At 43.2% G+C, this 14,580-nt stretch overlaps 1 protein-coding gene across 5 annotated transcripts in view; it reads left to right on the plus strand.

Annotated features, from left to right (window-relative positions):
• The window catches only part of CAB39L (calcium binding protein 39 like), a 117,351-nt gene that overhangs the window by 40,714 nt on the left and 62,057 nt on the right, over positions 1 to 14,580 (plus strand). The window contains exon 1 of one of the 5 annotated variants that reach the window (XM_056562067.1): positions 879 to 1,018. The exons of the other annotated variants lie outside the window; for them this stretch is intronic. The gene's annotated coding sequence lies outside the window, so the exon portion shown is untranslated. Of the gene's footprint in view, positions 1 to 878; positions 1,019 to 14,580 lie in introns of those variants that run through there. 5 annotated transcript variants of the gene reach the window in all.

A 14,580-nucleotide genomic window follows, 5' to 3' on the forward strand; every position in this document is an offset into this window, starting at 1 on the left:
CTGCTCAGGCATTCTGACATCCACTGCTCAGGGAGGGGCGTGTCCAAGGCAAGCACTGAGCCCACCCTCGCTCACCATGCACTCACTTCCCCCGAATCTGCTGTGTTGGGTCTCTTCATCCAAACACTGCAGGCTGCTCTGTTACTCCCTGCTGCAGTCTGAAAGGACAGGAGTGAGCACAGATGAGTGATGGTCCCACCCGCCTTTACTGGACTTTTGTCCTAGCCTGTGCTTTAGCTTGGACAAAGATGATGCTGAAGCCAGACAGGATTATGTTCTGGATGGTATGGGGACCTAAGTGGTCTTTTTTTTTTAATAAACCATGATCTCTGTAAAAAGGAAATACAATTATCCTATGAAGTATAATACAAAGGTTAATGTTTTGCCAAGATGTACAACATATAAAAAGTTTTTGATTCTGACAGAGGCCGTTATAGGTTTTGACTCCCGTTACTGTTTGTAGCCAGACGTATAACATTACATCTTTTTAGTGTCTTTAAATTTCATAACCAACCTGTCAAAGAAATGCTGAAAGGGGGGGGGGGGGGGGTGTCATGTCCAGGTTTTGCTCTTCCTTCCTTGTATAATGGCTTCAGAATGTAAGGTATTTAGTCCCAGGAGAGGCAACAAACCGCAGCCAGCAAGGCGGATCACTTCTGGAGCGCGCTCTGCTGCTTATGGGGACTTTAACCTCAGAAGATTCTCTTGGCAAAAGCTTTATTTTGTCTTTTGTCTTACACACATTCCTGAGATGAACAGCTAAGTTCAGCAGAGAGAGAGCTGGTTCAGCCAGAAGCTGTACCGCCTATATCAGATGGAACAAGAGAGAGTGTGAGCACTGGGATGTAGAGTGGAAATTTACTGCAGCAAAAGCCATCGATTAGGTGCCGAGAGTCCTGGGGATGCCAACTACTCCTTGCAGGGACCAGGAGAGAGACCAGACTGGGGATATGTGATCCTTCTCTTATCAGCTTTGGATAAGGTGTTTCTCTGACAGCACTGTCTCGCAGGTTTCTCAGTGAGTAATGATATACCGGGTATAGAGTATAAGCCGACTGTGTACTCTGTGTACTCAGAATCTGAATGAATTAATTAATTGTATGAAATACTTTCATCTTTACATAGTTGAATGTGCTGACAACAAAATTCACACTCAAAATCAAAGTGGAAAACCACACTGCAGGCTGATCCAACTTTGATGTAATGTCCTTTAAAACAAGTCAAAATGAGGCTCAGTAGTGTGTGTGGCCTCCACGTGCCCATATGACCTCCCTACAATGCCTGGGCATAGTCCTGATGAGGTGGTCTCCTGAGGGATGTCCTCCCCGACCTGGACTAAAGCATCCACCAACTCCTGGACAGTCTGTGGTGCAACGTGGCGTTGGTGGATGGAGCGAGACATGATGTCCCAGATGTGCTCAATCGGATTCAGGTCTGGGGGACAGGCGGGCCAGTCCATAGCATCAATGCCTTCCTCTTGCAGGAACTGCTGACACACTCAAGCCACACAAGGTCTAGCATTGTCTTGCATTAGGAGGAACCCAGGGCCAACTGCACCAGCATATGGTCTCACAAGGGGTCTGAGGATCTCATCTCGGTACCTAATGGCAGTCAGGCTACCTCTGAGCACATGGAGGGCTGTGCAGCCCCCCAAAGAAATGCCACCCCACACCATTACTGACCCACCACCAAACCGGTGATGCTGGAGGATGTTGCAGGCAGCAAAACGTTCTCCAAGGCATCTCCAGACTCTGTCACGTCTGTCACATGTGCTCAGTGTGAACCTGCTTTCATCTGTGAAGCTTGCAGGGCGCCAGTGGCGAATGCCAAACATCCTGCTGGGCGTGTTGGGCTGTAAGCACAACCCCCACCTGTGGACATCGGGCCCTCATACCACCCTCATGGAGTCTGTTTCTGACCGTCTGTTCATGCTACCACTAGAGTGAAAGCACCACCGCCATTCAAAAGTGACCAAAACATCAGCCAGGAAGCATAGAAACTGAGAAGTGGCCTGTGGTCACCACCTGCAGAACCACTCCTTTATTGGGGGGGGGGGGGGGTGTCTTGCTAATTGCCTATAATTTCCACCTGTTGTCTGTTCCATGTGAAATTGATTGTCAATCAGTGTTGCTTCCTGAGTGGACAGTGTGATTTCACAGAAGTGTCATTGACTTGGAGTTACATTGTGTTGTTTAAGTGTTCCCTTTATCTTTTTGAGCAGTGTAGTTATATAGTGCGGTCACTAGGAAGTTTTTTCCTTTGTGTATACAATCTGACATTAATGGTAGTGTGTTATGCAACCAGTTTTCTCAAGTATTTTACATAGCTGGGGAATACAGGAAGCATTCTACAGTGACGGTGACTAGTTTTTCCTGACTGGTGCTTGTACCTGTATCCAACCTGCGGGCTTTCAATTTAGCAAAACTACAACTCCCAGCATGCCCGGACAGCCGTTGGCTGTCCGGGCATGCTGGGAGTTGTAGTTTTGCAACAGCTGGAGGGCCGCAGGTTGAACACCTAGGTTTTATAGCTTGCATTGTATAGGATGCATTCTTTTCTGAGAATGACTTGTTTTTTATGACCGGTGCTTGTTGCCTGTATCTTCTATACACTAGGTGTCCAACCTGTGACCTTCCAATTCAAGGACATGTACACACAGACTCAAAAGGGGTATTCCAGGGAAAAAACTTTTTATATATATATATATATATATATATATATATATACATCAACTGGCTCCAGAAAGTTAAACAGATTTGTAAATTACTTCTATTAAAAAAGTACTTATCAGCTTCTGAAGTTAAGGTTGTTCTTTTCTGTCTAAGTCCTCTCTGATGACACGTGTCTCGGGAAACGCCCAGTTTAGAAGCAAATCCCCATAGCAAACCTCTTCTAAACTGGGCGTTTCCCGAGACACCGTGTCATCAGAGAGAACTTGGACAGAAAAGAACAACCTTAACTTCAGAAGCTCATAAGTACTGAAAGATTTTTTTAATAGAAGTAATTTACAAATCTATAGAATATGTAATGTGTGTAACTCACCTAGGATAGAGATAGTACTTGAGGTTAACAGTGTTGCCTTCACCCAAAAGGCCTATAACTATGTGATGTGTGTGTTATAAATATAGAATATATTTATAGATACCAGTCCTCAAAAGTACTGCAGGTACAGAGTGAAATAGAGGGATAATAGCGAAGAATAAACAGATAAAGAGATAGAACAATAGTAAAATGAATGCAAAATTTATTTATATCAAATGATGTATGTCGTCACCTTTAGCAGGGCCCTTGCGTGGGGTGAACGGCAATATTAATTAATAACAAAAATATGGATAGTATATATTAATAATAATGAATAAAAAATGTAAAGGTATAATAAAATTTATAAAATAGCGCTTGAATGGATAAGCTATGTATGGAAATATTCACAGTCGCTATTGCACTTAGTCCATTTGAATAGAATCCGTATGATACAGTTCGTAGAATTATATTAAGTGGATGCAGTTCATAGGTACAGTTCGTTGGTGATATAGTGCCGATTAGAAGCGTACTGTTGGTGTATCGCTAGTAATGATCTACGGTGCACAGTACCACTCACCCACTGCTTCGGCTGTCACGACTGCGTCCTGTGCTGGGGACGGCTCCGTCTTGTGTGAGCCCGTCTGTGTGATGGGTGAGTGGTTCTCCGGTGGTTCGTGGGTCCCGGGCTGGCACGGCAGGCGTCCGGCCTGTGGATAAGATGTCCGGGACTCACGTAGGTAAACCGGGGCTGTGAGGATGGATTTGCAGAGAGCGTTCCACGTGTGTGAACGCGGCACTATGTGCGCGCGGGCTGCAGTGGTCTCCAATTAAAGGGCATCCAGCAGTTCAAAATGATAGTATGTCAAATTAATCAAATTATGGCAATAGTAATAGTCTTTGTGCAATAGCGTTTAGGCTGTGGCAAGCTAAAGGTGACGACATACATCATTTGATATAAATAAATTTTGCATTCATTTTACTATTGTTCTATCTCTTTATCTGTTTATTCTTCGCTATTATCCCTCTATTTCACTCTGTACCTGCAGTACTTTTGAGGACTGGTATCTATAAATATATTCTATATTTATAATTTACAAATCTGTTTAACTTTCTGGAGCCAGTTGATATATAAAATAAAGTTTTTTCCTGGATAACCCCTTTAAATACACCTACCCTAAAATTCCCTCATTGATTGGGACCTCCATGGGGGGATACGGGTCTCATTTAGCTGACATGATTGCCAGAGGTCCCTTATCTCAGAAATCGTGTTGTGTTAACATATGTAAGGTTTTTACAAACATTTTATTAACATTTTGCATAATTCTAAGTGCCCTTTTTTTTCTACCTGAGCCCCTGCTCCCCCCCCCCCCCCCCCCCCCCCCCCCCAAATGTCTGGGCACGTCCCTGTTCCAATTACTGCAAAATTACAACTCCCAGCATGCATTGTAGTTTTGCAACAGCTGGAGGGTCGCAGGTTAGACACCTAGGTTCTATACCTTGCATTGTATAGAATACATTCCATTCTGATCCTGTTGCTTATAGAGCACCAACATATTCTGCAGCCCTGTACAGAGAATATCATCACCCCCTATCTCAGACACATACGTTAGGTTATTGGCTTCCAACAAACTTTGTCCAGACAGTAATTTTGGATACATGCTGGGAGTTGTAGTTTTTCAACAGCTGGAGGGCCACAGGTTGGACACCTAGGTTGTATACCTTGCATTGTATAGAATACATTCCATTCTGATCCTGTTGCTTATACAGCACCAATGTATTCTGCAGCTCCGTACAGAGAATATCATCACCCCCTATCTCAGACACATACGTTAGGTTATTGGCTTCCGAACTTGGTCCGGAGAGTCATTTCGGATTCATAGGAACATAGGGGGGGCATTCATCATTGTAGGGGTAAGCAAAACTTTTTTCTACACCTCCTTTTTTTTTTGTGTACTGGTAATGTGTAGGAGCACCAAAGTGTACACACTTTCTGAAATTTAACTCTTCACATGCACCAAAAAGCTAAGTCTGGGCTGGTGTAGTTTAGAGACTTTTCAGGGGGTTTGCGCCTTTTTTGCACCTTTTTCACAAAAAGGCGCAGTTCATAAAACCTGTCCATATCATGTGTATTGCCAAAATCAGTGGATAACAACTCAACAGGTGCAAAAAAAAAAAAAAGGACGCTCTCGCCAAAATAACGCCAAATATAGACGAAAAAAAAAGAGTAAACACAATGATAAATGGCGGCCATATTCTTTCTTATCCATGTGCCAGGTAGTTACCTTTTAAAGTTGATATATTTATCATTACATGTAAAATATTTAGTATTTTTGTAACATACTGACTTTGCCCTGTTGCAATCTCACTTCTTATGCCTAAAAATGCCCTTTCTATCACTGTTCCATAGAATAGGTGCTAAACGTCAGATCGCCAGGGTCTAGTGCTGAGCGCACTCAACTGGTTCCAAATCACCCATAGAGTTATATGGAGCCAATAAGGTGAAATTTCATAAATTTTTGTGGTCATGTGACCCCATGGCTGACACGACATTGCATCAAAGTAGTATCATTGAAGCAAATCTGATCCAGATTTTTTCCCCTTCAGCCTTCGACCCCATAATGACAAGTTATAATACTGTGTAATATTGCCCTGCGCAGGACAGTTTTTTTTTCTTTTAAATCCCACTCCCAATGAATTTCTTCTCCCGCAAGGTGTTTGTTCCACTCCCGCTTCGTGTGCGCATAATCCCGCCCACTCCCGCAACATGTGTGTCCAGTCTTGCCTGTTCCGCTAACATGGAAATTAGCAGACACTAGAGGGCAATTCTGTGCACCCTCATATAGGAATGTACAGACATTAGGGTGCAATTCCCTGCAGCCCCTACTTATACAGTGGTCCCTCAAGTTACAATATTAATTGGTTCCAGGACGACCATTGTATGTTGAAACCATTGTATGTTGAGACCAGAACTCTATGGAAACCTGGTAATTGGTTCTAAAGGCACCAAAATTGTCATCCCAAAAAATTAGGAAAAAGTGAGAATTAAAGAAAAATAAGTAGATAACTAATATAGATAAAGAAAATCCTTACATATAAAAGTAAGAAAGATCTGCTGGGAGCTGTAAATCACTGTCTGTGTAAGTGTTTCCCAAGCATGGAGCCCCTAGCTGTTGCAAAACTACAACTCCCAGCATGCCCGGACAGCCTTCGGCTGTCCGGGCATGCTGGGAGTTGTAGTTTTGCAACAGCTGGGGGCACCCTGCTTGGGAAACACTGGTCTATGTAGAGGACAGGAGCTTCTTCGGGGTCCTGTACAGTACACAGTGTCCTAAAAAAGTAACATGGAGCCGACCTCACCTGGTGTCCAAAGGAGCAGCTAACCCTGGTACAGGTAAAGTGTACAGAACATGTAATACCTTCCTGTACTGTAGGGGGCGCTACTAGACATCAGTCAGTGCATACGCTTCAGTAATACAGGGGTTTTACCATTGAATGCCCATTCTGATTAGTCGGTTCTTTCAGCCATTGACACGTTTCACAGATCTGGACTCTCCATAGCATTGTATGTTGAGTCTGGTTTCAACTTACAATGGTCCAGAAAAGACCATTGTATGTTGAAACTATTGTATGTTGAGGCCATTGTAAGTTGAGGGATCACTGTATAGGAATGTACAGACACTAGGGTGCAATGCTCTGCACATGCCCCCATGTGTATAGCAATGTACAGAGTGCAATGCTCTGTATAGGAATGTAGCGCACTATGATATAATGCTCTGCACATACCTCTGTGTACAGGAATGCAGCCGGGCATTTACACGCTATGATGATCAAAAGAAGTTACTGGAAATGATCGTATTCAGTGTATAAAAGTATGTGTGCAGCCATTCATATACATCAGCAGGGCGGGTTATATAGCGAGCAGCCTGCTGTCTCTTGTATACCAGCTGGTGAGGTGATGACGACTCCTCCAGGGAAGGCTTCGGAACGACCGTTGTATGTACTACGTTTTGTGGCGTACCATCTCCAGTCAGTCATCAGGTTGTGCATGTGCAAAATGTTAAGCTTGGCGCCTGGTGAGCTCGGGAAACGCACAAAAAATAAAATGTCGCAACATTTTATACAGTGTGAACCCCCACTAAATAAAATGATGTTACATTTATGTTTTTGGGCTGCATGAACCGTGCAATGCCTGAGACATACAAGACCCTGATATACAACTTCAAGTGTTACTCCAGAGGGAAAAAACATTTTTTTATCAACTGGTGCCAGGAAATCATACTTATTTAAAAAAAAAAAAATATTTATCCTTCCAGTACTATCAGCTGCTGTATGCTCCAGAGGAAGTTGTGTAGTTCTTTCCAGTCTGACCGCATTGCTTTCTGTTGACACCTCTGTCCATATCAGGAACTGTCCGAAGCAGGATAGGTTTGCTATGGGGATTTGTTCCTGCTCTGGACAGTTCCTGACACAGACAGAGGTGTCAGCAGAGAGCACTGTGGTCAGACTGGAAAGGACTACACAACTTCCTCTGTAGTATACAGTAGCTGATAAGTAATGGAAAGATTAAAGGGGAACTCCGGTTAAACAAGGGGAAAACAAATGTTTTCATATTAACTGGTGCCAGAAAGTTATACAGATTTGTAAATTACTTCTATTTCAAAATCTTAATCCTTCCAGTACTTATCAGCTGCTGTATACTACAGAGAAATTTGTGAATTTCTTTCCAGTCTGACCACAGGGCTCTCTGCTGACACCTCTGTCTGTGTCAGGAACTGTCCAGATTAGAAGCAAATCCTCATAGAAAACCTCTCCTGCTCTGGACAGTTCCTGACATGGACAGAGGTGTCAGCAGAGAGCACTGTGGTCAGACTGGAAAGAACTTTACAAGTTTATCTGAAGCATATCTGTAGTATAAAACAGCTGATGAATACTAGAAGGATCCAGATTTTTTATTAGAAGTAATTTACAAATCTGTTTAACTTTATGGCACCAGTTGATTTGAAAACATTTTTTTTCCACCGGAGTTCCTCTTTAAGATTTTTTTTAATAGAAGAAGTTTACAAATCTGTATAACTTTTTGGCACCCGTTGGTTTGAATTGTTTCCTCTGGAGTCCCCCTTTAAGGTTATACAGAGTTCATACATGTGTCAACACTCCCTTATTCACCAGAACTTAGTAGAGCATTGATCTGGACAGTTGATCTATGTCCAGGCACCATGAAGTCATATCACAGTCCGGCTGAGCTTCCTATAATGAATGGATCTCCATGCCGCACTTGTTGAGGAGTTTCCCCAGGTGCATTCTATTTAGAACTCCTTACTTGGAAGAGTCTTGTGTTTCCTTTAAAATGTCCCCCCCTTGTCCGCCTCACAAGTCCCACTTGTTTTCAGAAGTCTCTAGGTGCTCTTATCCATGAGCAGACTCAGAGACTTGTGCCTGTTTCTGGGGTAGGAGAACTACTCAACCACTATGATAGGGAGGGGAGAGGTGGATTCTAAAAAGAGCACATTTCAAATAGAGGAATCGTATAGTAAGGGATTTCAAGAATATATAGAGGAACTAGTTGTTTCCACTTAGTACAGAAATGAAGAAGGTGTTTGCCTTAAAATAGGATCAATGAGTAATAGAAGAACGTCGGACTATGGAGAATTCAATACTCAGCAGAATATAAAGACAAATGTTTGTAACTTGTATTATGGGTTCTTATAAGAAGTTTTGCTAAGCTTATGTATAGGAAAATCTGGTAAATCGTATTATCTATTGCTTAGAAACTTGAATTTAATACTGCATTTAATACTGCTTAGTGCTCTCAAATTCCAGGGTTGTGTTATGTCAGCAGAACTGCTAAGCTGCCAACTCCATGGTGAGCCAAAAGGGCCAAAGGCACTGAAATTGTTCAGTAGTGGGGAGACAGATACGGATGTGATGGGAATGTCCAGACTAACGGAATGTCCAGACTAACAGCATTCAGTGGTTGAGTCCTCATGGGCAAGAAAAACACCTTAGTCTCTGTTAGGGCTGGTTCACATCACGTTTCCTCCCATACTGGAGCACATACGGCAGGGGGGAGCTAAGCTCCCCCCTGCCGTATGCACTCCCGTATGGGAGAAAACATAATGTGAACCCAGCCTTAGCAACATTTCATTGTGGGCTCATAGACCTGGCTTAGATTTGTCCAGTATCTATGATAAAAGAGAAAAAAGAGGGACTGTGCCTCGTGTATTACCCAAGACACAGGGTGGAAGAGGGTTAGGCCAGGGCACCAGCCTTATGGTTGGCTGCTCACCTTGTAGTGGATAAATTGCGCTTATCGCCTCTAGATAGGGGTACAGTCAGGAGCTTGGTCGGAATGAACTGCGAAGCCTATTGTGTCACAGGAATGGGGAACCCGATCCTGTTCAGTGAAGTAGATATGAAGAGCAAAATTCGACCCATACGTCAGACGCTGTTCCAATTTCCAAGGTAAAATAAATGTAGCCAAAGCAATATGACGGTTAAAGTGCCAGCAGTGCCATATATTTATTTGAATAAGAACCAATGACGTGTTTCGGAGGTGGAACCCTCCTTCCTCAGATTGGCAATCTGAGGAAGGAGGGTTCCACCTCCGAAACGCGTCACTCATTCTTACTCAAATAAATATAGTGCCTGCTGGCACTTTAACCGCCATATTGCTTTGGCTACATTTATTTTACCTTGGAAATTGGAACAGCGCCTGACCTATGGGTCGAATTTTGCTCTTCATATCTACTAGATTTGTTCAGGACTGCCTTTAAGGGGTTGTCTCCTGTCCCCAAACTCCCAGTATACAGCTGATTTTGCTGTGGAAAACTGCAACCAGATAGGTGACCTCTGTAGAGGAAATGTGTTACATGGCAGCTTTTCAGATAAATGTCTGTGGGTGTACTACCAGGATGAGTGGAAGCTACTTGAATTGCAGCCTTAGGTTCTGCCTTTTTAAAGTGTACCTGTCATTAGCAAAAACTTTTTATATAATGTAGAAAATAACATTATATTTATAGATTTCCAATAAACATAGGTTAACAAATGTGAGGGGACCACATACAGGAAGTGCTTGTCCACCCACACTTCCTGTATTTGGTCTCCTCACAGAGACACACGGGCAATAGCTGCAGGGACAGCATTTTTTTTTTCACCCAAAATATTTTAAACCAATGTATCCTACAAATATACATAAAATGGTATTATCTACATGATATTAAAAGTTTTGCTAATGACAGGTACAATTTAAAGATACATGTCAAGTGGCTTCTAAGATGTCCATATGCTGTAATAGAACATATAGAAAGGGGTTGTCTACATGAAACATTCTCTTTGACCAAAAGTCAGTTATGCTTTAGGCTTTCAGACACAATCCTTAATGCTTTTTCTACTTTAAAGCGGTACTCCACTGGAAAAAAAAAATTCAAATCAACTGGTGCCAGAACAGATTTGTAAATTACTTCTGTCTTAATCATTCCAGTACGTATCAGCTGCTGTTATGATCCACAGGAAGTTCTTTACTTTTTGAATTTCCGTTCTGTCTGACCATTGTGCTCTTTGCTGACACCTCTGTCCATGTCAGGAACTGTCCAGAGCAGGAGAGGTTTTCTATGGGGATTTGCTCCTACTCTGGACAGTTCCTAAAATGGACAGAGGTGTCAGCAGAGAGCACTGTGGTCAGGCAGAAAGGAAATTCAAAAAGAAAATAACTTTCTGTGGATCATAGAAGCATTTATCAAATATTTACAAATCTGTTTAACTTTCTGGCACCAGTTGATAAAAAATTTTTTTTAAATCCAGTGGAGTTTAAGAACCCAAATTGAGTTTTATGTCTTGGCAGTAGCTTATCATTGGCTAGTGCAGGGCAAGAAGCAGTTGTCTGGATCTTTTCACTGCTGCTGAGATCTGTGTGTCACTGGGTAAGTGAAGGGCTGGCACAAATTTGTGCACACGAGCAGCACTTCTGAACTCCATTTAAGAGGACAAAAGTGGCATATAAATAGTTAACACTGATTCTTATTCTTTATAAAAGGGTTCATCCCATGTCATAAAGTGATGATGTGTCTCTAGGATATGCCCTTGGAAATCCCTCCCATCATGAGAATGGGTGGATGTAATGCTGTGTCCCCTACACTGTTTGGTGAGAGTCCTACAGGTCAGACCCCCATGATCATAAACTAATGGCATAAACTAATGGCATATCCTAGTCACCTAGTGATATGCCATGACTTTATGAGCTAGACATACTTGTTAACATGTTAGGGGACAATGTTATTTAAAAAAAATCCCTATAATTCTAAATGTTAGCTGTATGTTATTTATACATATTCAGCTAGTCTCTCACAAGGGTTTACAAAGCTCAGCACTACGTCATTTTACCAATTATTCAGGAACAAGAAACACCATGTAAGTGATGACTGTGTAGTGTGACCATGAATGGTATATGTATGGCATGTTCACAGTGATTGCGTGACATATGTATGGCATGTTCACTGTGATTGCGTGACATATGTATGGCATTTGCTCAGTGTATTAGTGACATATGTATGGCATGTGCTCAGTGTATGAGTGGCATATGTATGGCATGTGCTCAGTGTATGAGTGACATATGTATGGCATGTGCTCAGTGTATGAGTGGCATATGTATGGCATGTGCTCAGTGTATGAGTGGCATATCTATGGCATGTGCTCAGTGTATGAGTGACATATGTCTGGCATGTGCTCCGTGTGTGAGGTGTATATGTATGGCATGTGCTCAGTGTATGAGTGACATGTATGGCATGTGTTCAGTGTATGAGTGGCATATGTATGGCATGTGCTCAGTGTATGAGTGACATATGTCTGGCATGTGCTCCGTGTGTGAGGTGTATATGTATGGCATGTGCTCAGTGTATGAGTGACATGTATGGCATGTGCTCAGTCTATGAATGACATATGTATTGTATATGCTCAGAGTATGCATGACATATGTATGGCATGTGCTCAGTGTATGAGTGACGTATGTATGGCATGTGCTCAGTGTATGAGTGACGTATGTATGGCATGTGCTCAGTGTATGAGTGGCATATGTATGGCATGTGCTCAGTGTATGCGTGGCATGTGCTCAGTGTATGAGTGGCATATGTATGGCATGTGCTCAGTGTATGAGTGACATATGTATGGCATGTGCTCAGTGTATGAGTGACATATGGCATGTGCTCAGTGTATGAGTGGCATGTGTATGGCATGTGCTCAGTGTATGAGTGGCATGTGTATGGCATGTGCTCATTGTATGAGTGGCATATGTATGGCATGTGCTCAGTGTATGAGTGACGTATGTATGGCATGTGCTCAGTGTATGAGTGGCATATGTATGGCATGTGCTCAGTGTATGCGTGGCATGTGCTCAGTGTATGAGTGGCATATGTATGGCATGTGCTCAGTGTATGAGTGACATATGTATGGCATGTGCTCAGTGTATGAGTGACATATGGCATGTGCTCAGTGTCTGAGTGGCATGTGTATGGCATGTGCTCATTGTATGAGTGGCATATGTATGGCATGTGCTCAGTGTATGAGTGACATGTGTATGGTATGTGCTCATTGTATGAGTGGCATATGTATGGCATGTGCTCAGTGTATGAGTGACATGTGTATGGCATGTGCTCATTGTATGAGTGGCATCTGTATGGCATGTGCTCAGTGTATGAGTGACATGTGTATGGCATGTGCTCATTGTATGAGTGGCATATGTATGGCATGTGCTCAGTGTATGAGTGGCATATGTATGGCATGTGCTCAGTGTATGAGTGGCATATGTATGGCATGTGCTCAGTGTATGAGTGGCATATGTATGGCATGTGCTCAGTGTATGAGTGGCATATGTATGACATGTGCTCAGTGTATGAGTGGCATATGTATGGCATGTGCTCAGTGTATGAGTGGCATATGTATGGCATGTGCTCAGTGTATGAGTGGCATATGTCGGGGACTGAATCGCAAAAACGTAGTTCTGCAGGCAGTACTTTTCTTGTCATCAAAAATACTAGAAAACCTACAGACGGACAATAACTTCAGTGTAAACGGAGCCTGGTGTTGTGGAATGAAATAGTTTCATGTTTTTCTAGAGGAATATTTCATCAATGGCCTTACACTATGATGTGAGTATGGTATACTTCAGGAAAGGAAAGTTTTAACTGCATCTTTGCATTGAAGGACTATAGTGTGAAGCTACAGTACTGTTATTAGTCCATACTGTCAGGGCTTGGCACTTGGGAAGTAATTGTGTTCTGCAATGTTATCTAATGAAGATACCCAGTGTCTCATAGAAATGTTCCCAGCACAGTTGGCAATAAAGACATTTTATTAATTGGCACGTCTGTGGAGCCCTTAGGCATTTTTTTACAGGATTTCAAGTGTCGTCCCAGGTGTTCCTTCTCCTGACCGGCTGAATCCTGAAGTTCCCAACCACCTGTAGACTTTTCCTGACTCCTAAATATCTTTATAGTAAAACTAGTAATGTCTGTTACCCAAAGAGTAGGAATTGGTCCAGATTTTTCAATGTGCCTTACACCAAGACTGTCTGGTTTTGCCCATAACAACCAATCACAGATCATCTTTCACATATTAATGAGCTCTGGTAAAATGAAAGCTGAGCAATGATTGGTTGTTATGGGCAAAACCAGACAGTTTTGGTTATAGGCGCATTGATAAATGTCACAACTAGTATAGAAAAAACACGGTTACCCGCACTCACCTCTAGGCTTCAGTCAGCCAACTCCGCTTCAACTGCTCGCACGGACGTCACCGGTTCCTGTCGATGCAGGACGCTCAGAGACGACTGCCGTCTGTTTCACGATGTGTGCGCTTCTTCCGGCCTCCGGCCGGAAGAAGCGCACGCAACGCGAAACCGACGGCAGTTGCCTCTGAGTGCCCTGCATCATGTCTGGGACCGGTGACCTCCATGCGACCAGTTGAAGCAGAGTCGGCTGACTGAAGCCTAGAGGTGAGTGCGGGTAACCGTGTTTTTTCTATATTAGTTCTGATTGGTGACTTAGTCCTTTCTGGTTCCCAGCTCCGCCAGACCCGCACACTTAGGACTTCGGTTTCCCGCTGTGATAGAGGTACTGCAGCCCAGTGATCCTGATTACTTTATAGCAATAGTCCCACTATACCTTTGAAGTATTACATTGATAAATGTGGCCACTGTTCTACAGGCTGTAGTCACAATTTGGGCATGAGCAGTATAGGTATGGGATCTACTAGGGTGGGACCAATGTTTAAAAGGTTTGCAGGCACATTGATAAATGTCACAACTAGTATAGAAAAAACACGGTTACCCGCACTTGCCTATAGGCTTCAGTCGCCTGAATCTGCTTCAACTACTTGCACGGATGTCACCGGTTCCTGACATGATGCAGGGCACTCCGAGGCGACTGCCGTCGGTTTCGCGCTGTGTGCTCTTCTTCCGGCCGGAGGTAGTCACCTCTGAGCTCCCTGCATCATGTCTGGGACCGGTGACCTCCATGCGAGCAGTTGAAGCGGAGTCGGCTGACTGAAGCCTAGAGGTTCTACAGGCTA

This window comes from Hyla sarda, chromosome 2 (genome assembly GCF_029499605.1).
Source record: "Hyla sarda isolate aHylSar1 chromosome 2, aHylSar1.hap1, whole genome shotgun sequence".
NCBI lineage: Eukaryota > Metazoa > Chordata > Amphibia > Anura > Hylidae > Hyla > Hyla sarda.